A 23,259-nucleotide genomic window follows, 5' to 3' on the forward strand; every position below is an offset into this window, starting at 1 on the left:
GATCCAACCTAAGTATGTAGAATGAAATAATATACAAATCAATTGTTGTTTTCAAAGATTTTTGTCAATCCAATATCGAATTTGTAGAATAGATAACAGACTCAATATTTTAAATTGCCCTTACTAAACAAAAACCTGCCCAGTCAGTATGGTACTACAAGAATATATTTTATATACACTCTATTTACCAATGATATTTACAGCAAATATTTCAATTAAATGTTTCCAATTTATAAGAAAGTTTCAGCTGAAAATATGATCACATGTCAAATTTCAATGCTCTAGGGCAGTACACCAAGCATTTGTCAAAATGGGAATACTGTTCTTTTACAACTTACAAATACATGTATATCAGCTAAATGATAACATATTCCAAAATTAATATTTTCTGGTTATTATAAATTTGAGTCAACATATATGTATAACTTCATTGTTTACTAGATTTGCAATTGAAATTAATTTTGGTAGTGAGTGCAAATCAATGGATGGCTGATACAGGATGTCTTGTGGGATTATAACACTATGAAAATTCTCACCTGGAGTTGTATCTGACCATCAGCATTGTTAAATAGCGAGTGTACCAGTTCCAGGACTTCTCTCATTTGTTCTCTGAAACATTGCTTACTGTATATACTGCATCTGAAAAGAAATGAAAATATCATCATCATGATTATGATCAAAATCGAGGTGCAATTATTTATGTAGATTCTTTCATTTTCTGTAAAATGTCATAAAGATAAGGGCGAGGGAGTGGCCACCAAACAACAAAGTATAAAGCGCTATCTACATTAGATGTAGACTGACTCTTGACTTGAGATGATTTATTTAAAACATAAATCTCCAGTAATCCTCATTTTAACTAAGGACTCAACTTATTTGCACACATGGGTTTGCCACTAACTTACCAAATTAATTCATGATCTCAGCATTCACACTGTCATTTATAGAAAGCCCCTTTCTTTACATTACATGTTTGAAAGTACTTCTAGAATCTAGGAATTTAGATGAGTTAATTACAGTAAGGCGGATAATAGAATTTATGTATTCATTTGAGATTTTTTTGTGGAAATTTATTGCCAACACTATTCATATGGGCACTTGTGAAGACAAGTTAGAACTTAACGAGTACGGGTAAACGTTAAAGTCTGGCAATGACAATGCAATTCTTGTAAATTAGACTAGATCTAGGCCTAAACTAATGCCCCTATATGATTATTTCACCAAATCCTCAGCCTTCATTAAATCTATTTAGTCTTGATTAATGTTGGTAAAATATTATAACCCTTATGGTTTGACTAAACTTACATTCAAGTTCAATTGAGTGACAAAAAAGGACATGCAATACTCCATTCAATTTTCATTGACACGAAAATAAATATGTGGGGTAATGTATGGAAAGATTGGACGTTATTTTAAGGATTTTTGCGATCAGAGGCGTTTAAAAAGGGTTAAAATTACTCGAAATGACTTAAAAGGCTGCATTACATTTATTTCCTTTCCTTCTTTTACAAAAAACTCACCATTTCATGGATGGATTAAAGATCTCCCAAAATGCAAAAAACTCAAATTTGAAAAAATGCGATTTTCCTCGTATCCGTCACTTCGTGAGAACAGGCCCGGACTGGGACAGCAGATCATCCGAAGATTTGCACCAGACGAACAATTGTAAATATGTCGTTGTCCAGAGTAAAGACATTCCGATGTTGTGCTGGTCCAGCAGCTTTCGACAAAAGCCTTTCAGCTCTCCATTGTGATTTGACTTGCATTTTTAAAGGAATTGATGCGTTGTAGAGAGTGTCTCTGTAGTAGATGCGAAAAGTTCGGAATTCCTCAGGGGTATAATGCTTGAGGACTCAAACCTGCTTTAGAATAATTATTGCTTTATTATCTCCTGCACTGATCCAAAATTTTACGTTAACCTCAGTGTCCAATGATGCCTAATCCTGCTCTTCACCTTCTTGTCCCATTCATAGTTAAATGAATCGTGTTTTGACAATAGCGACTACCAAGGCGTATCTGATTATTTACAAAGGCATAGATTCCCAGGTTTTGTTTTTGTTGGCTGATGCCCTGTTAGAAAATGCTTTTCAACCAACTTCGGTTCAATAAAAATAATAAAGGGAGACAGAAAAACACACATGTTATGAACTATCAAAGCTTGAATATTCTGACGTCATAATTGTGCAAGCAGTTTCCAAAATGCCATGAATAAATGTGACATAAATTCAATAAATACCCCTTTCTTGGAGAATTGAGATTGATCGCATCCATTCAAATCAAATATAGCATCTGACAACATGCTTACAACATGTATATAAGACACCTATTTCCGTCATGACAAATTGAACGCCAGTTATCTGTTGAATTACAAATGCATGTGACACCACAAAATCGAAACTTGAAAAAAGCTTATTGATTGATTGAAGTTCACTAAACCTTCACTTAGTGGACTTTACGTGTGTTTCTAGTTTTTGTTATATTTTATTAAAACTTATTCGATGTTTAGGGTAAACGTCGCCCTTAAGAACATGGCACGTTTCGGCCATCCTTAAGGGATTCCAAAGAAAATGAATAAAAGTGATAGCATCAGGTCGGTCATAAAATAAGCTAGTTAAGTTTTAACTTTTGCATTTATCAAATTCAAAGATTTTGCAATGTTTATTCGGAACACGGACTTCTGCATCAAAATGTATTAAGATAGGCCTACATGAATATCGAAACCGATTTGATATTACATGGATGATTATAATCAACGATTATTTGAAACATAAAGTAAATCCAATTTTGATATTGAGCATACGACGTACAACTATTGGTTTACTTTAACCGTGTTGGCTTTATGCAGGCTCCAACACTCCGGTGAGATAAATGTGTTGTGGAAATTAATAACATTCACAGCATCAAGTAGGACAAGACGTAATGTACGTACATGATTAAGGAAATCCCCGTGCAAATATTAAGTCAAGTACAAAAATACTCTATAGAGCATTTTTTTTCTCAATTATTAATATCCCTGCAAGAGAAATATTACCAATAACTTAATGAGCCAATATCGATTAAAACATAATTACCCAAGAAAATGGTTATCACCTAGAGAAAACATTTTTTACCGTAACCGCTGTTAATCGTTTCCGATCTCTTTCATTTTTTTTTACCCGTTAGGTGGATTAACCCGCCAGGCATCTTTGGGACAGAGTATATTGTTTCGATCTTAACCTTTATCATAGCTGGTAAGTACTCATTTCTTCTATGCAATCCGTTTTTTAACATATATCTTCCCCTTCCACTTATTTCAACTCTAAAGAGCCTTGGGTGAAATCCATCCCTATTGACGTTTCACATGGCAAGTATGATATGAGCAGATAATTTATTTGACTTTAGAAAAGGTGCGCATCTTTTGAAACCAGATTCTGACGTCCGAGTATCGGAAACAAAATAATATGTATTTCATGATCTCACGTCCGATTAAAAACATGCTTAAGAAATTTATTTCATTTACAAACTGATTAAATATCTCTTTTTCATCTATAAGTAATGGATATACCATGTGTTAGAAAATGACTATAGTTTCATTCTGGTTTTGATATGGTATGTTTAGCAGATTATCATAAATTTCAGCTAAAACTGATTTAATTCTCACTGTATCGAATAATCACATGGATGGACTACGGTAGTTAGATAAACACCATGCTTTTTAAATTATTGCAGAGACAAAAATCCTGCAATGTTTTTTCTTCATCAAACTATTATGTTATGGTAACCACATTTCTAAACACAGAGGCAACGTCCGAGCATTTGAGGCTGCGGGGTGGGGGTCAAGACGGCATCAATACGGTCATTATACTTGAATAAAAGGAAACTGACAAGAGTTACTCAACCTAGAATTCTGTTTATTTTTTTACTTCCCATTTGTTCCTCTTTCCTCCTGTTTTTTTTTTGCTACTTCAAAATCAATGCGGATAACTGTCCCTGCTCTCCTGTAGCCCCTAAACATACATCATCATAATGTTTTTCACGTACGTAAAATGCATCATTATACGTGTCTTATATATTACAAGCTCTGATATCAGGGTTGATGATTAATGTGGAGAGTATTTGATATTGAATGATGAAAGGACTATGCTGTGTGATGATGAATAATTTGAATCTCGTTCTCGACTGATCGATCATTTTTCCTTCTATTTTTCCCTTACAACTCATCTATGGGTGAGAAACAATGAGGGTAGGATAATAAAAGTAAGTTTTATTAAAATATGAGTAATTCTATCTTTGCTAAGAGGTACGTGCCGATCATCGGACTTTGTAAAACTCAAATGAAGGAAACACATTTATTATAAATTTATCTTACAATATGAATTTCTTCATACATTTCGCTGTCAAACTTGATTTAAATATTTTTTGGCTGAAAGACAGGTACGTGAATGATGACAAAAGCATTTTTGAAACCCAATTTTATGCCATTGATGCTGTTCAAGTAATAATGTTATGTTGGAACCTATTGATAACTTTATCAATTCGATATTTATTGCAAAAACTCTTTTAAAAAAATTGAGGGAACCCTTGTAATTTCAAATGATTGGTCCCCTAAAGAGGAACTACTTAAAATTCCAGGGGGTGGCCATGTCTTCTATCAAAATAATCTTGTAATAACCCTCAGTGCACATATATTCATAAAAATGATAGGTATATTTGAATTCATGGTTTTTACAGAAGACTCTTTAAAAATCACAAAATCTTGTATTCGATTTAATCAAAACATTTCATCAAACAGTCTGACTTTCACAAATGTATCTATATACAACGTACATGACGTACATAGCGTTCTAGATTTATGGTTTTATTTCTTAGCTAGAAGCAACACGTCTGAAATATAGACGATCGCCCTTTATAATTTTCGAAGTGATCCCAAACAACACAACAGACCATTTCTTAGTTACTTCATGGACAATTTTGGTGAAATTATCTTTTCTTGCTTTTATTATGATTGGCACATTTCAAAGCAAGATATTACGTAATGATGCCTTACATAGCAGGATGAGGAAATTTAATAGACCAGGTGACTAGAATAGCACACCAATGAACACTCTGTGAAGTTATTTGTTGCATTTCTACTTTAAATGCATATTACAGCATGTTGTACAAAGTACTTGGCAAACTGTGAAATACCAGTCGTTCGTAGACGCATTGTTGTTTTTTTAGGATGTATTAAGTGAAAAACACAATTAAAAAGAATGTTTAAATAATCAAGACATCAAATTTGGTGCTAATCTCATCTAATTTTAAACCACCATGTCACTTTAGTACCAATGACCTTCCTCTGATCATGCGCAGAGTGGAAATACGAACTGGCTTATTAGAGCAATGAAAACAGAATATGGAGCAGAAAGTGATGGTTCGTTGATGTGTCTGTGATTATAAGTGTGATACCCCTGATTTTCTTATCAAGAATGTTAAAAACCCACATCACCTATAACGCTCATCTAATTACCCCCCTCTCCTCGATATAATTTATGAAATCGCTTCTGTAATAATCTTGATATACCTTTGATTTTGGTGCACGTGGTTTATCATCGGAGGCTGCTTACTCTCTTGAGAATATGGTTAAATGATTGGATCGATCCTTTCTGATAAATTAAAGCATTGGAATTTACAAATCAGATTTTGCTGTTATATTGATTTAATTTATAATAACGTAATAATGAGTACTTTGTACGGGAAATGTTTAGCCCACCCCCTTTCACTCCATTTTTCCCATCCTGTGTAAATCCGTGGAACATGGAACACACTATTCACCTCATCAATTAAGCTTTCATCAAGCGTTAGAAGAATTAGAGTGATAAATCGAATGTAGCACAAAGTAAATCAAAGATACTAACACATTTTCCAGCACGTTTAGATTTACAATGAAATAAATAGGTCAGGATTACGCGACAATTTGCAATATATAGGGGATTTCTTTTTTTTTCCGTCCAAGAATGTAAAATTAGGGTTTACTGTACTGATTTACTGCGTGCACTTGTAAGATAACTATTGCTGAAACTTATTTTATAGTAAGGAATGCATGTATTTTAAACACATGGATGACAAAATTAAGTGATTATGAAAATGGTAAAAAAGTAAGAAAAAAAGTAGCGGGGATATGGCTTCATCCGCCCACTTAATGCACATTCAAGAAGGCATGCATAACTGTTTTCACAAATTATTGCCGAACTTTAATATGACATAGTTGCATTATTTTTATATGAATTTTTCATTTTACTGTATTTATTTAGATATTGTTGTCAGCGGGAGTACCTCATAAACTTCCCCCTTATGGTAACTTTCATTGTAGAATAACATATGGCTGCTAACGCTAATGCGATTTGCTATGGTACAACCGAACGTACGAAATATAACTACTTCATTTCATAATATAAAGGGATATAAAAAACATCTACTGCATTTAATGAGCTACACAATTTAAAATACAGAAATTATTTGCCTTGATCATTGGTTTAACCATGGACATATTACAGATGGACATTCAACACTATCATATCTTTGATCGAACGAGATCCGCCGCCTAGTGATTATGTGCATGTTAATGAGAATATACAGGTGTTTTGACAATAGCGACTACCAAGGCGTATCTGATTATTTACAAAGGCACAGTTTTCTTGGTTTTGGTTTTGTTGGCTGTTGCGCTGTGTTAGAAAATGCTTTTCAAGTAACATGCTTTAGATTCGAAGCAGCAAAATTAAGAAGCAGACGATTTTGTGACATAAAATATGTTATCATTTGATCCGCACACTTCCGCACGCACACAATGACATCATTAACATTAAGAGACAAACGCTCTCTACACGATATGAGCCATGTATCTCTGGAATATTAGGAGGAAAATTGGGAATCTGAATAATAGGCAATCAAGCACAATATTGCCTCTATCTTTACATATACACACATTTTCCCAAATAAAACACATGGAATTAGATTGCCAAAGGTAAACCAGAAATGTACATCGATTTTCCAGGATTTAAGTGATTTATCATCTTATGTGTATATAGTTTGTGTAATATCGATGTCTAGTCACGAACTGCTTCTTTCAACTAATGGCCTAATTGACGGCGAAACACGGTAGGAGGAAATTATGAAAATATGAAGAGAGTGTTATTTAGAGCACAATGACGGTCACATGTCAATGAATTCATCAACTATGCGATGAGTGTCTGTAATAGGTCCATGGTTTAACGAGTCGTTAAATACTAAGAATCAATCCGATTCTGCCATAAAGTCAATTCATTTGTATTACAAATATTTGATGTGTGCTCCTGTCAGAAACACACGAATCATTTTCGCCCTAGAGCAACTATGTCTTTTCATGACAATTCAATTGAATGATTTAAAGAGGACCGTGGGAATTTTCCAGCTGAAAGTGACATTCGTACAAAATAATTAAAATAAGCATCACTTATTTCATTTAATCCTCTAATACATTGTGGTAAATCAATAATATGTTTACAGTACAAAAAGCACAGCCGTTGCTTGTTTTCTGATTACGATAATGATGTCGCCTATACTTTAAAAGTTGCTTTACGATATAGATCCTATTCCAATTTCATAAGAGACACAAAAGGTGACAAGATTTGACGATGATTTGCCCAATCTTCACAACTACCTACATGTACTTTATCCAAAAGAGCATTTCACGACAAAGTAATTCAAAGACCATAACCGGACTAAAAAGTAAAATTAACAAATTATTAATCAATCGAAAGCTTATAAATGACAAAATACAGCAATGATATATTTGTGCATTTTCACCGCTTGTCAACTGAGTATTTTGCTTGAAAATAGCTCTTAGAAAATAAGCTATATTGTGCATTTCAACGGCCTCTAGTCAGTGAAAGCATTCTGTTTCAGACGCATGATTCCATAGGTTTTTACACAACGAAACTGGACGATATCTTTGCTTTCCAGATTACGCAATTGATTTTCTTTTGTCATAAATTTATCCTGTTTGCTTATTGATGAAACCTACAGATTTTTGTGATATTTTATCTCACATATGTTATTTAGATTACTTGTATCATGTTTTTCATGACATAGCAATTTGAGCCAAATAAGTGCCAAAAACCCACCAAAAATAGTCAAAAACTGACATTCTCCATTCATTTGAGCACTGAATAAATGTCAGTCTTATTTTCCTCTGCAAATTGAAAAAAATCGTACAAACCTATGTAATTTCTAGTCTACTTACAGAGTATGGCATCACGTAATTCAGGCGGACATAAAGAACCACAATCCATAAACCCCGCTCATTTGAGTTTTATTGAGAAAAATACTATGCATGGTACTATATGGTACTATGCATAAAACTTACACTGTTTTTTTTTTATTCGTACAGAGTTTCCATTTGTCAATTTTACTTTTAGCTTAGCTGCTCAGGTCTGTTTCCTTACGTCGCTCTCTCTATTGGCATGATTGGTGATGCAATATTTTCAAAGATATTTACTACTGATTATGACTTCCGCAAAAGTAATTATATTTGCCTTTCGCATTTTTGTCGTTTATCAAAATGAACAAAAATATTCATATCATACTTTTTTAGGAAATATATACCTCGAGTAATGATAAGCGTAAGAAAATAGAATTGAGCTTTTACGAAAATACTGGCCAATGGTTTCGCGCATGCGTGAATTCTCTGGGGCGTTCCCAATCCCACTATTGTATCTGTAAATTGAAAGATTGACAGGGAAGTAACTAACCGGACATTCCGTTAAATGACTGCCTAGTTTGATGCAGAATTTTAGAATCCTAATGTTTCCTATCATAACGGAAAACACTCATTGGTCTGATAATCAGCAATGTGCCTTCAGGCAAGAACATTAAGTCCAGAGTCGTTGTTTGCTTTATTAAAAATATTATAATTTTCTCCTAATTGTTAAGGTAAACAAAGAATAATTCTTACCTGAACATGAGGAATTAGCATTGTTTTAATACTACATGGTTCAGTCAAGTTGGTCTTTCTGGTCAAATCTGTAAAAATTGAAATGTATAATTCAAAAAAAAAAAAAGAAGGAAATATTAAGTCAGTGAGGGACACCATCGGCTGTCGCATTTGCATGTCACTGAGTTGTGCATTTAACTGTTTGTGGAAAAAGAGCGAAACTTTCAAATGTCATAACTTTCTCATTTTACATCCGAATTTTATGAAATTTTCAGCGTTTACCTAGCTTGATTTTTTTCTATTTATTCAAAATCAACATTTTTCTGGGGTGGACTTGACCTTTAAGTTATGACCACTTTTATCCATATACATGAAAGTCATATATTTTTTTAGATTTGGTGAACGTAACGCAAAAGGGTCATTCTCAAAAAAATGTTACAATTCACAAAAAACGTGTCTCGACTATCTTATGGCCACTAGCTTCACAACCCTGAACATTTTCTACAAAAATATTATCAAGAAAATGACAATAATAGACTAGCTCCACAAAGCATATGCGACCAGTGACTAGTAAAGCTCTAATTTTATTACAAAAGCCTTTTATTTTTGCTTTTTGTTAGAATCGACGCTGTCTCGGGTCAGTTTTAGATTTTACTATCATTCTCTTTCCTAAGTAGTCTGTATTTCTTACCTACATTAATGTCTGGTGAGGGCAGCTTGGTGTAAACGTCCGACATACTGCGCTTATCCTAGTATTTGATGATCCCTTTGTGATTAATTTCACTTTTAACTTTGTCCCAAATTCATTTTAACCTCCGTAACGAATACTGCCACAAGTTTTTTCTCCCATTCATACTGAATGATATTATGTGATAATGTGTCTACAAGTAGAGTGATATTCATTAATAAATAATTGATAGGGAATTATCCTATGTGTTTCCTGTATTACACGGAAATAAAGGACTATTCTTAAAAAATAAAAAGTATGACTAAACAGCTTTAACATCCGTAACGCACCATAAGAAAATATGCACTTTGGCAGTTCTGTTAAGGATTCAGTATTATATAGAATAAGAGACACATTTCATAATAAATACAATTTTCAAAGGTATGGCTACTAAATAAGGACCACGTTGGACCATCAAGCATAAAGACATTAACTTCCGTAACGCATTAACTTCCGTAACATTTTTTCTTGAATATGCTACAAATTTGTGCTTTACTGAATCACTCTGGATCATACAGATATAAATCATATAAGGTACCGTCCACCTATTTACCCATAAAAATGATAGCTATTCATCCTTGTCAAATTATTATTACACACCTTATTTTCAACATCACTTTGAAAAGAGGGAAAATTGCCAGCAAAAAACAATTTCCCGAGAATTATATATGATATTTAATGCTTTTAGAATTTTAAATAATTCATACTACAAATTTTGAATATTGGCATCTTCTTTAGAACTTAAGATTTCTAATTTCCTTTGCTATATAAAGTGCATTAACCTCCGTAACAATTACTGTTACGGAAGTTAAAACACTTCTTTGCTGTACTTTGCTAAGATTGATAGCACGATTCTAGTTCCAGAACAGGTGGCATGGCTTTGTCTAATGCTGTAGTCGGCAGAAATGGTGTAGAGAAAGGGAAAAATGAGAAACAAATAAGCTTTCATGGACAAGGAAAGAGACAGAAAAACTGTTTGCAATGACTCATGAGGAGGGTTAATGTATCACCGATCAAAAATGTGAGCGCAAAGCGCGAGCTAAAACTTGTGTAGTCTAACCTGAAAACTTGAAATTCTAGCATTTTTTTGTAAAAATGATCAGGATGTTATCTGAATAAACTATTAATGCGAGTACAAAGTGTTAGCTGATTTTTTTTTCGTATTCTGACTGAAAGCTTGACATTCTAAACACTCTTTGTACCAATCACAAGGATGGGTATCTTAATTGATGCGACTGTAAATTTTTCATATTTTGATATGAAAACAATCATTTTTGGACGTTGTAATTTGAGAACAAGATATATATCCAATAAACAATTATTGCAAAGGTAAAACGCGCGCTTTTTGAGGTTTAGTCCCCAAAATGGGACATTCTACTAATTACTTTTTGTAATCATATAAAGGATGGGTGTCTTGCTAAGGAAATGATGCGCAGTGAGTGCGAAGCGCGAGCTGAAAATATGTGTCATTCCAATATGAAAACCAGACATCTTAAGCACGCTTTCAAATAAAGAGGATATAAATTGAATAAAAAATAATTTCATGCAATACAATACAAAAAAAACAAGTGGGGATTACATGTATGTACACCATCAATCAACTCTTTTAATATTCATGAAGATATGCATAGACTATATTGTTTCACTAAAATAATGCAAATCTTTAAAATGGCATAACTTCGTTATTTCTTGTTCAATTTTGATCATATTTGCAGTATTTTGTTTATCTGCTTATTATCTGTTCGAGATCATATTTTTCAGCCTGGATGACCCCTTTAATGTGCATGAAAAGCGCTTGAATAATCGATATAGGCCTACTGACATGAAAACATGGAAAGGGGTATTTCAAACACTCACGCTTTGTTGGAATTTATAAATGAAATACGTATTTCGATAATCAAACATTTTAGCTATTCATCATTTTTTTTAAAATCACAAATAGGATGCGTAATTGCGTATCTCGATAAAACAAACTAATGAAAAAAAATCGCGATTAGATCATATAGATTCCATTAATAATTTATGTATTTGTGAATTTTTAGCCTCTTGTTTCATTCACCTTACTTTTTTATTATTCATTTCCCCATGTCCTTTTTAAAAAAAATTTTCCCCTATTTTTCTATCTTTTTTTACTATTGGCAAGCGGCGGGAGTCCTCGTAACCAAGAGAACTCGTCCTGGTTACGGGACTGCGATTGTTACATTTTGTTTATTGCCAGAAACTTTAAAGATGAACTGTAATTCTGTGGCCCGGTTATTCGGTTTTCTCATTCCAACTTTGAACAAGAACGACAATAAAATTACAGTTTCCGTTTCCTGTTTATGTTTTTCACATTTTTTTTTTGGGGGGGTGGCAAATTAAACTATGCGTTCCACATTTATCTTTATTTATTAAAAAAAGGTTATACGAATACCTAAATATGGAATTTCCTAAGCTAACAAATAAATACTGCAATTTGTAACTTAATTTAACTTCCGTAACGAAGATTGACAAGGGTAAATGCCACTCGAGGATTTGATGGTAAAGTATCTTGGGATTCCCAGAATTGGTCATGCATTGCTTAGGATCTTGCTTAGGATTACTTAGGACCAGAAACTTGTAAGATGAACTACAATTCTGTGGCCCGGTTATTCGGTTTTCTCATTCCAACTGTGAACAAGAACGACAACAAAAATGACAGTTGTCCGTTTCCTGTTGTGTTTTTATTTTTATTTTTTTTTTTTTTTTGGGGGGGGAGGGAAATTAAGCAATGCGTTCCACATTCATCTTCAATAAACTAAAAGAAAAATGTTATACCAATACCTTAATATGGATTTTCCTAAGCTAACAGAATAAGTAGTGCAATTTGTAACTTGATTTTAACTTCCGTAACGAAGGTTGACAAGGTTAAATGCCATCGAGAGGATTTAATGGTAAACTATATTTTGATTCCCAGCATTGGTCATGCGTTGCTTAGGATCTCAGGTTATGGATGAAAGTTATTTTAAGGTTGCCTCATTCAAATTATGAACATTAAACTAAACGAAAGATGAGCAATGATTTTTATGGTACTTTTTGTTAAATGTTATTTGGTAAAATCCTGCTTCTGAAAAAGAATATTGAATATTTTTGCTATCTTGCAAACATTTTTGCTTCAGTAAATAAAACTGTTGATACCACACTGAAACTAAATGGTGTGCATTTCTATTTCAATCATTTCAAAAGTGATTTAATTGAGTAACATAAGTGAACAATGCTAACGATTTAACCTCCGTAACGTTGACATACAGTGCTTGAGTTAATCCGGTCAGTACTTCAAATTGACGCAACAGCGACATGCCCCTTTTCTGTTGCCACTTTCTCATACATGGTACTTTCACAATATGTATTTTTCAACCCATTTTCTAGACTTCATTTTTACGATTTTTCCTCCCATCAATTGTAGCATTTTTCTGAGAATGACCCAAAAGCCAGCGAGTTTGTTTTCAAATAAAATGGAAAGAAAACGAATTCTTTGTCTAAATAACAAATTGTGAAATCAAGAAGAATTCAATGAATATTTTGCCTATAGCCTACAAGTTGGCTTATTTCTTCATAGATTTGATTAAAGTCTGGAGAGACATCCGGATTTGATGATTTTTTTGTTATCATTGTGAGTCTAATTTACTCTTAATACTTTTGTTTTTGTTCCAGAGAATCTCTTTATTCTCTAGAGTCTGACATACTTTCTCTCTCTAGGGTTCCATGTGAATGTGATAAAGGGAGATCGGTTTCATCTTGAACGAGTAATGATCCTAGTAACTGTGAGAAATTCTGATTCTGGTCATGAGAGTGTGATGGTAGTCCATCAAATCATTTTGTTTTGAGTATTGCTCATGCATGACGTTACATACATATATTGTCCCGTTTTCGAATCATTTTAGCGCCATTAAAAAAACCTGGAACTTGGAACTATACCTAACGTTCACGTTTTGAATGTGTTTTTTCCTTGGCTCCTGGCGATTTACTATACGCCCACACACACCTAACAACAAACCAACATAAATTCACACACATACACACACCCACACACACCCACACACACCCCCACACACACACTCTCTCTATCTCACATACACACACACACGCAAGCTATCCCATCTTATCCAATGACATCACATCGATTACGAGTTATACCTTATAAAACATAAAATCAGATTGATATTGATGGCAGGAGTAAAACATACTCTAAATTGGATAAAATGTAAAAAGATAGGACACAATAAAACAAGTAATCAATGGAAAAATAGCTAGGCCTAATCGCTGTTAATACGATTAGAGATATGAGCCCGAGGCTTTTGAGACGGATGCAAATATTTTATGAACTTATCACATCGCAATATCATTCGATGGCCTTCCCCAATTATTATCCATATTGGTAACCGAATGAACACTCTAATCTTTTCGATGGCCAAAATGTGACGAAATAAGCCCGAAGGAGCTTCTTAAAACCTATTAACCCTGTCGGAGGACACCCAATACTCGTTTCCCTAATGTCTTTAAAAAGAGGAATCTTCCATTATTCATGCCCTGAATGTTCACATGAGACATTATTGGAATGTCCCTAAATGGGCGTAACGGCCGCACTGTTTTATATAGTGCATAAAAGACTGTATATTAACAATATCATATCGATAAGACAAAGTTTGTATCGGAACAAAAGACTCGGCAAATTTCTGTGGTCATAATCTCAAGCCACCTCCTTAATTTGCTTATGCATTTGACGTAAGAAACACGTTCCGGAGGTGCCATGGCCGTACGTTGTCTCGTGTATTTTTGCATTAATAAGAACAATCAATTATGTTTTATTATCATTATTATTGTTATTACTTATTCGTTGATTGATTGATTGATTTTTATTTATTTTTTTAGGGGGGTGCATGTCAAAAGCAACTATTGCGTATTCTTTGTACTTCTATGTAAACAAAATACGGACCAGAAATTCGCCGCAGTTGGGTTGTGACATGGCTAAAAAGTTGTGCAAAGCAGAACTGTTGTTTCAATCGTTCATGAGGTAACTCCGAACTGAACCTATTAAGTGGTCTCGCAAATCAATATATTCTGTTCGTATCACAACGGTTTATTTCCAATTTCTCTAATGCCAATTCGCCAAACTGCCCACTCGTCTACTATCATTTCGTCCATTCACCACATGGTCTACTTTTATTTAGTCAAATGCCATTCCGTCCAATAACCAGTTGGTCCAATAGCCATTTAGTCCACATACCATATGGTCTAATTAAACTAAAGTGTTTATTGTGCAAAATGAATGAAAAGAAAATGGGTACAAGGCCAGCCGGTTATTAGACGAACTGGTGATTAGACGAAGTGATGATTGGACCAAATGGTTGTAAGACGAAATGTTGATGGACGGAATGGCATTAGACTCGATGAAGGTAGACCATGTGGTGAGTGGATGAGTTGGCAGTGGACGAATTGGCAATTTACCCTCACAACGTGCTATTTCAATAATTTTATTGTGCGCGAAATTATCGGCATCCTGTTGCCAATCTCAAAAACTAATCGTCGGTGTTAATGCTACTGTCGCAAATACCTTAACGAACACCTTACGAACGATTGCATACCATGAATTGCTATGTATAAAAACCTTAAGCCTACATACTGTGTTTGTGGACGTATTTGTGACCATAGCATTTCATGTAAATCCCCTTTAAATTTTACTTCATTATTGGTACACTCGTCTTTGCAATTCTAAAAAGTATGATGAATGTAATATGGATTTTTCATTTGAGAGCATCTATATTCCAAGCCTTTAGTGCGTTTTAGGGGGCGAATTTGACCATATTGATACAAAGAAGGTAACATGGAACCTCTCTCTTTGGAAAATGAAGCATGTACCACTTTCGTACATTCTTCACTACAAAATGTACAAACTTACAAAAATGACATAAATCATCAAACTGTTAAGGTTATCTGTTGTCTTAAGCAGTATTTTTATACATAAGAGCGCTGCTAGCTTTAAATGAGTACAAATTCCCCTAAAACAACATTATACATTCCTGATACGAAGTGGGTATTTTATGGAATATATATGGGCTTTGACGGAGTACTTTGGCTTTAAATTTACTGTTGGGATACCAAGAAGTTTAACAATGGCCCGAATCTCTCATTTGCGTCATTCATTCCATTTGACTTTTAAATTCGCGACTTCTAATGTCTCACAGAATAAAGGAGCACCTCACCGTATTCTTTATCCCGTTTTTTTTTTTACATTAAACGCTTATACCGTTAATGCAAAGCTCTGTGGAAATGACGTGGACTTCTTTTTCAACTGTAGACATTCACTGAATGCAATCCCCACCGTCTCATGCAAATGGCAAGTCTTCCTTGGAAGGCGCGCAATATTATTATTGAAGACACACGGGCAATAACGAGAGGAATTGAGATCGTATAATAACGGTGCAATCAAACCTTTAGAAAGTTTCTCTAGAAGTTGATTTCTATGTTTTTGTCTTTGACCAAAAATGCTGGTTATAGACCAAATACATGCATATATTAAACGCAGTAAGCAGTTTAAACTCGGGTGCCCTCACTAATGTCCATGGCATTCTTTTTCTGATACGAAGAAAAGCTTACATGTACTTCCTTGTCACCAAGCATGTTTTGCAACAGGTCCGCAATTTATTCAACCATTGCAGCCATACGGAGTAACATATTCATTGGGTGTGATATTCTTTCTTCGTTATTGTTCCCCAAGGTGTGTTTTGTAATCGAGTACTCTATGCTATTTCCAATTCAATTATCAAGCCATAGATAATGTACAGTGTAGAGTTATCTAATTTTTCAATCAAACATGTCAAATGGGAGGTACGGAACGACTACACAGTAGATTACTACTGCTACTACTAGTATTACCACTACTACCACTACTCTACTACTAATTCTTCTATTATCATTTTACACTGATCAGTGGCGTATTGAGCCAAAACAATTTGAGGTTGCATAAAATGGCGTATGGGTAAAATTATAAATTAATCTAAAAAAATCTGAGAGAGTGAAAGCGAAAGAATTGATGACCTTATAATAGTATTAAAGCCTTAACATAATATCTAGAAAATAAAATCACATTTGATCCTTTTTTTTCTTGGTCGCGGAACTTTCTTTAGGGGGGAGCAAGTGTCCCATCTATTCGCCAGTAATACTGATGGTGATAATGGCATTACCAATAACAACAACATAAACTACTTAGATTTATACATATATTTGTATTGATTAGTAGTATACTCCAAACCTAACACTGATAATAGGGGGGAAAAGGTGTACCTTACTTACTTGCAGGCTCTTCACTCTTTTTCAGTGTGTAATGAGAATGACGTTAATAGCAGAAAATATATGGTTGGTCAGGTTCATCACGTGACCTGAAAATGGTTACTGTTCCTCCACATCGTGTACAGAGATGAGCAGCACTGCCTGTTGACCGTTGACTGCGTTCGCCTAAAATAATAATTAAAAAAATCAAAGTAATGCAATATGATGCCTGTCTATTAATTCTAATTAATTAAAACCCTTATTGGACCTTAGTATGCATGAGTGATCATGCTACAATGCGCGTATTTGGCACAGCTTCATATATTACTGTATCATGTACAGAGCTCTGGCATTTTAAGGGTTAACTGCACTGATCTCGGCAGTCAGGGATTCACCCTTCTTACACCGATTGATCACCTCTGTGGAGTAGCAATGCTCGCCTTCCAAACAATAGAAGAAAAAAAACAATAAAAGACAATGTCTGACTGGTCAGGATGCGTCATATGCGAACGAACCCTGTCTGCGCCATGCTCGAGTTGAATACTCTGAGCCACAGAAAGATTGGTAATACCATGGACCTAACACACCAACATTCATGCTCATACCATGGAGCTCCGTTACTAGCTCCATTTATAGCTCCATGCTCCATGCTAAAAACTCCATGATATCGTAATATGAGCAAGTTGATGGGGAAAAAAATTGATTGAATTGACGAATTCAATCAAATTTTTTCCCCATCAACTTGCTCATATTTGGGATGATCACTTTGATTACCAATATGTCGGTTTACAGTGGATTATTGTATGGTTCAGAATTGGATACCAAAATAATTTATTATCAAATGCCTTTATCACAGAATGGGATAGGAATAAAATACGGGTAACTAACTCCCTACTCATTTCCACACTTTGTGTAATAGGAAGTGTTTGTATGAGCATAGTAGCTCCATGTTTCTAGTGTATCAGAAATGGATATTCCTAGCATTTTTTTGATAAATGGATCAGCAAAAGACGAGATGAATGAAAAGGATATGAAATTGATACTCAGGGAATAGTGGGTCGAACCATCTAAACTCGGAATTCTATCGAGAAATAATCATGAAGCATATCACCTTGTAACAAAATTACTTGATGCATGGGAAACGTAAAAAAATAGGCAGAATGCCGATTTGCCTATTGCCAACTCGTCCACTCATCACATGGTCTACCTTGATTTAGTCTAACGCCAATCCGCCCATCAACATTTCGTCTAACAAGCATTTAGTCCAATAATCACTTCGTCTATATAATCACCACTTCGTCTAATAATCAGTCGGTCTAATACCCATTTTCTTTTCATCCATTTCGCCCAATTAATACCTATCCAATGGTCTATGGACTAAATGGCTATTGGACCAAGTGGTTGTTAGACAAAATGGTGAGTGGATGAAATGTCAATTAGACCATGTGGATAATAGACGAATTGATGATGGACCAAACGATAGTAGACGAGTTAGTAATTAGGCGATTTGACATTGGACCAATTGGAAATAAACCAATTATAGTCATTCAATTATGCTTATCTGCGTAATCATACCCTGCTCTGTCGCATGCATAAACATATATGATAATTTATATGTTATCATGATGAACATAATCATGATGGTTATCAAGCTTAGTTTAATCATGGGCATGAAGAATTAAAAAAATATGTGTTTATAAGTTTATTAGCCAAGTTTGTAGTGCACACTTTCAATCGATTCCAGTGATCTTGCATGCATATTTTAGGTTGTTTTTGAAAGGCGTCATATCTCTCTCCTTGGCCGCATAGCGGCTCATTTTTTAATGATCTCTCAAAATAATAACATGGTCGTCAGTCATCGTCTCAAGACAAGTCAACTACAAAATCATCAAAATAAATATCTATAACCGACCTTGTTCCATGTTGTTAAAATGTTTAAGCACTGACACTGGTGTAGAGTAGCATAAACACTCAATGTTCACTTTAAATTGTCTGAATTCATGTTTGTAAAATTTGTCTGCAACGATTAACCACTCAGTTATGATCAAAGCCCGTTCTGAAACTTTGGTAAAGATTCAATTAGGTGAATTACAATGGGGGCATTATCTAATATTTCAACCTTTAAATATAGTCGTGTTCTTTGTTGATCCTTTAATTTGGGATATGTGATGATTATTTGAATTCTGCTCTTTAGATATCTAGTGCCCTCTCTCTCGTAACATTGTTATCTCTTGAAAATGGGTCAAATGAAGACTTATTATGGAAAAAAACAATTTGGGGTTGGGGATGGGGGTGGTGGAAGATGGAGAGTGATCAAAACTTAACAGGCTTTAATACACGTCATGGCGTACCAAACTGTAACGAAGTCATCTAAAATACGTGACTGTGTCTCCAAAACAATTCCACCAAGAAGAAAGGGAGCCGATGTTATTACAGATTTGGCATGCAGAAACACATTCCTTTGGTTGAGCAATGAGTAACAAATATGATCAAAAATGAAGAATACCCAGTATAATTGATAACTGTTATTCCCATGAATTGTCAAATTTATAATGTTTTTTTTTAAACTGAAACATATGACTTTAATACATCATGTATACGGATACGAATGGTAAGATAACAGAATAAAGTAAATAGGAATTGAATTTATGAAGGAAACTATTGAATCGTATTAAGTCGTAATTGTTCAAGAATATAAAATCTCAATGAAACACCTAGAGTGAGTTTTGTTGGAAAAGCCTGGAAGCGCACCAGTTATTTTAAAATGACTATTTCTTGGATCTTTGCAAACAAGATAAAGGGAAAAAGCAGCATTAAAAACATTTTTATAACACCGGAGGAACCAATCGCTTTTCTCTGAGAAGTTAAACGAAGTCATCTTACGTCTAATCTGCGTAATTTGTTTAAATAACTTTTTTTATTAGATCTATTGATGATATATCACTTTATACTTCTACATGATTTGTATTAATGGCATCTCCATCACTTTAAAGCAACTGCTACTTAGTGCTCGGTTTGTGTCCTTCTACATCCAATAGCCCCTAGCCAATGGATCGTATACGTAATTGAAACTTCTATGTTTTCAAGCATTTTATGGTATCATGAAAACTATCGTTAATTACGTAAAGTGTTTTGATGTACCTTAGTAAAAAGAGATTTGCATGGTTTATTGTATTCTTACATGTATATCATGTACTTAATTCGAGTAACCAGTACCGTCGTTGATCCCCCTTATTTCTCTGCACCTATATCCTATTTTTGTCGCATCGATGTTCGACAAAATTTAGTTGTAAATCATCCACGTCATATAAAAAAAAATCTAATTAATTTTCAACGAAGCGACCTAACTTTAAGAGATTCGATCCTCGAAAGCAGAAATATCAAATGATAGTTCTAATTCGTATCGATTAATTAAAGATGTTTGACCCCTTTCGGCTTTCGGCGAGATTTGTCAATCGATATCCTCGGTCGATCGGACAATGAACATGAACCTCTTATCCATTCGCCCAAGCACCACAATATTGCCGCAGTCCCTCCAAGACGGTTTTCATGACTCTACCAATTCAGATGCACTCAAGGGGACACAATCACTTGCGATTGATGCGGGGAAGACTCAGCCCACCAGCAAAATCTCTTACGGTAATCAAACCATGTTTGAACGTGAGTAAACTTCAAAGGGAAAAACAAATGCCATCTTGATGAATTCCCATGTGATTTCCCTTTTCGAATGGTATATGCAACGAAATGTATTGGATAACCGAATTAATGAAGGATAAAGTGCATCGAATAAGGTGTTATATGATCGAGATAATAAAATTGTCCTTCTTTTGGTGGTCAAGTTTCACCACTGGGAAAGATCCAGAGCTCGGGAAAGCTAAAGGTTCAACATTGAATTAGTCTATCAAGGACAGTTGTCTTTGAGGTCTAAACCGAGTCCATAATTTACAGTGGACATGAGGACAGAAAGAAATGCAAAATAAGACACAAACAGGCAATTGATAGTCAAGCATTGATCAAACATCGTATTTGCCAATTTGCCCCAAGGGTTAGTATAAATAGCACTAATTTATACCAAAAACAGGTTAAATAAAAAGAAAACATTTATCAAATCGTTGAAAATTCCCAGACGATTTGTTCTTAAAGAATGAGAAAACGACAGTGGTTACTTGCGATGATAACGTACCATCTTATTTTATTTCAATTTAATTCAAGTTCATAACCTGTTTGTAAGAGAAAATTCTCTGGATATACAATATATAGATACACAATTACTAATTAATTATTAATTTTCTGTAGATCTTTGATAAAAGCCTATTAAATTAATTGTACGTGACATGAATTTCGTAAATTTATGATGAAAAAAAAAAAAAAACAATTATGACGTATGGCGCTTTGGTGTATTGAGTACCATGGCCATGATGACGTATTCATGATTGGATGTTGATATATAACAGTGCGTCCCAGAAACCGGGATTCCCATGTCATTTTTCTTAAAAGGCAAATGATTTATATTTCATTTACATAATAATATAATTCAATCGATTCTCCTTAATTGGATAATTAATATGAGACGAACGCTTCGCGCATTAATGAGCAAGACGAGTTTGAAATTTTTATGTCAAAATTAGATTGCGCAGAAAAATAGGACAAGATTGGTTCGTGATTCCACGACCGTGCTTACTCGACGACTGGCTCATTCACATTTCTTTTGTATTCTTTGTAAAGATACTCTCACGATACATACATACATATATATATATATATATATATATATATATATACATACATATATATCGATGTGCGTGTGTGTGTGTAAACATCTCTATGCGCTTACAAAGGACTTTGAAATCATCATTACCCTGGCTTTAGCCCCTGAGGTCGTTTCCAGCGCACATTGTATTCAAGGAAATCAAGCCCCAAAGGTACTCCAAAGGCCATAGCATGGATGATTGTTTTTGCTGAAGGACATTAATGACGTGACTTTGATTCCAACCCCCCCCCCCAAATGTCGCTGAAATGAGAATATGAACCACTAGACCACGGCGCTTCTACAGTCGACCAAAAAAAAATCTAGCAAGGATCACGACTTAGAGAACGTTGAGATCTAATTTAGATAGCTATAGAAAGAGAGGGCTTTGACATCGAATCGGAGGGGGTGGGGTGATTAATTGGTGTGAGCAGTAGCCGTCAGAACATCGCGAGATTAATGATACTTTGAAGACATCAGCAGCATATTCAACATACTGTTCCCTTTTTTCTGAAGGTTCATATTATCAAATACATAGAAAGAACCGAGTTTACCTTGCGAGACAAATAAAAGGCTCAAACCCGTCCATCAATTTGACAGCCACACGAAAGCTGCCTTCGGGGCGTCGTGAAGATGGTGGATACCCCATTTTCGGGGTAGATGAGAGTTCAATTCAATTCAATTCAATTCATTTCATTCAATCATTTAAAAAATCAATATACAAACCAAAATATATACAAAATCATACATGAATGTAACAGTATAGTGTAAATGATTAAGGTGTCCCTAAAAGCAAAAGCTTGATGAGTGGGACACCCAATACATATATATATATATATATACGTACATAAAAGTGAAAAGGTAACAATAATAAACACAAACAATACATAAGAAAATAAGACGGTAAACCTACAGGGGAGAGGAGGGGGGGGGGTCAGGAAAAGGGTGTGGAAATTAATTATGTGATTAATTGGCATACATAATAACAAGTGAACTTTTGAGTTTTGTTTTAAATGCAGTAACATTTGTGCCAGAAATTACATTGGAAGGGAGGGAATTCCATATTCGAGGACCAGTGGATTTAAATGAATAAAGGGTTGATTGATTGAATGCTACAGGATAATGGAATTTAGAGTGGGAACGGGTATTGTATTGATGGTAGTCTTTATTATATTTAAATAGATTAATCATATTAAGGGGTGCTAAGTTGTGATTTACGTAGTACATTAGAATTGCAATTTGAATTTTCTGAATATCAAAAACTGTCAAGGTGTTTAATCTAAAAAATAAAGGGCGTGACGGAACTAGGTAGTGGGAGTTAGAACAAATACGTAAAGCCTTTTTTTGGAGTATGTGTATGGGGTTTAGTTTTGTAGTGCCACAACTTGCCCAAGTGATATTACCATAATAGATATAAGGAAGCAATAAAGAACTGTAGAGCATAAACAAATGTTTTTCTGTAAGATTATTACGTAATTTAGCTAATATACCTATATATTTTGACATCTTATTACTAACAAAAAAAAAACGGTGTTCATTGTTAGACAATTTGTCATCAAGTACAAATCC

The sequence above is a fragment of the Lytechinus pictus genome, chromosome 5, assembly GCF_037042905.1.
Source record: "Lytechinus pictus isolate F3 Inbred chromosome 5, Lp3.0, whole genome shotgun sequence".
NCBI classification, from domain to species: domain Eukaryota; kingdom Metazoa; phylum Echinodermata; class Echinoidea; order Temnopleuroida; family Toxopneustidae; genus Lytechinus; species Lytechinus pictus.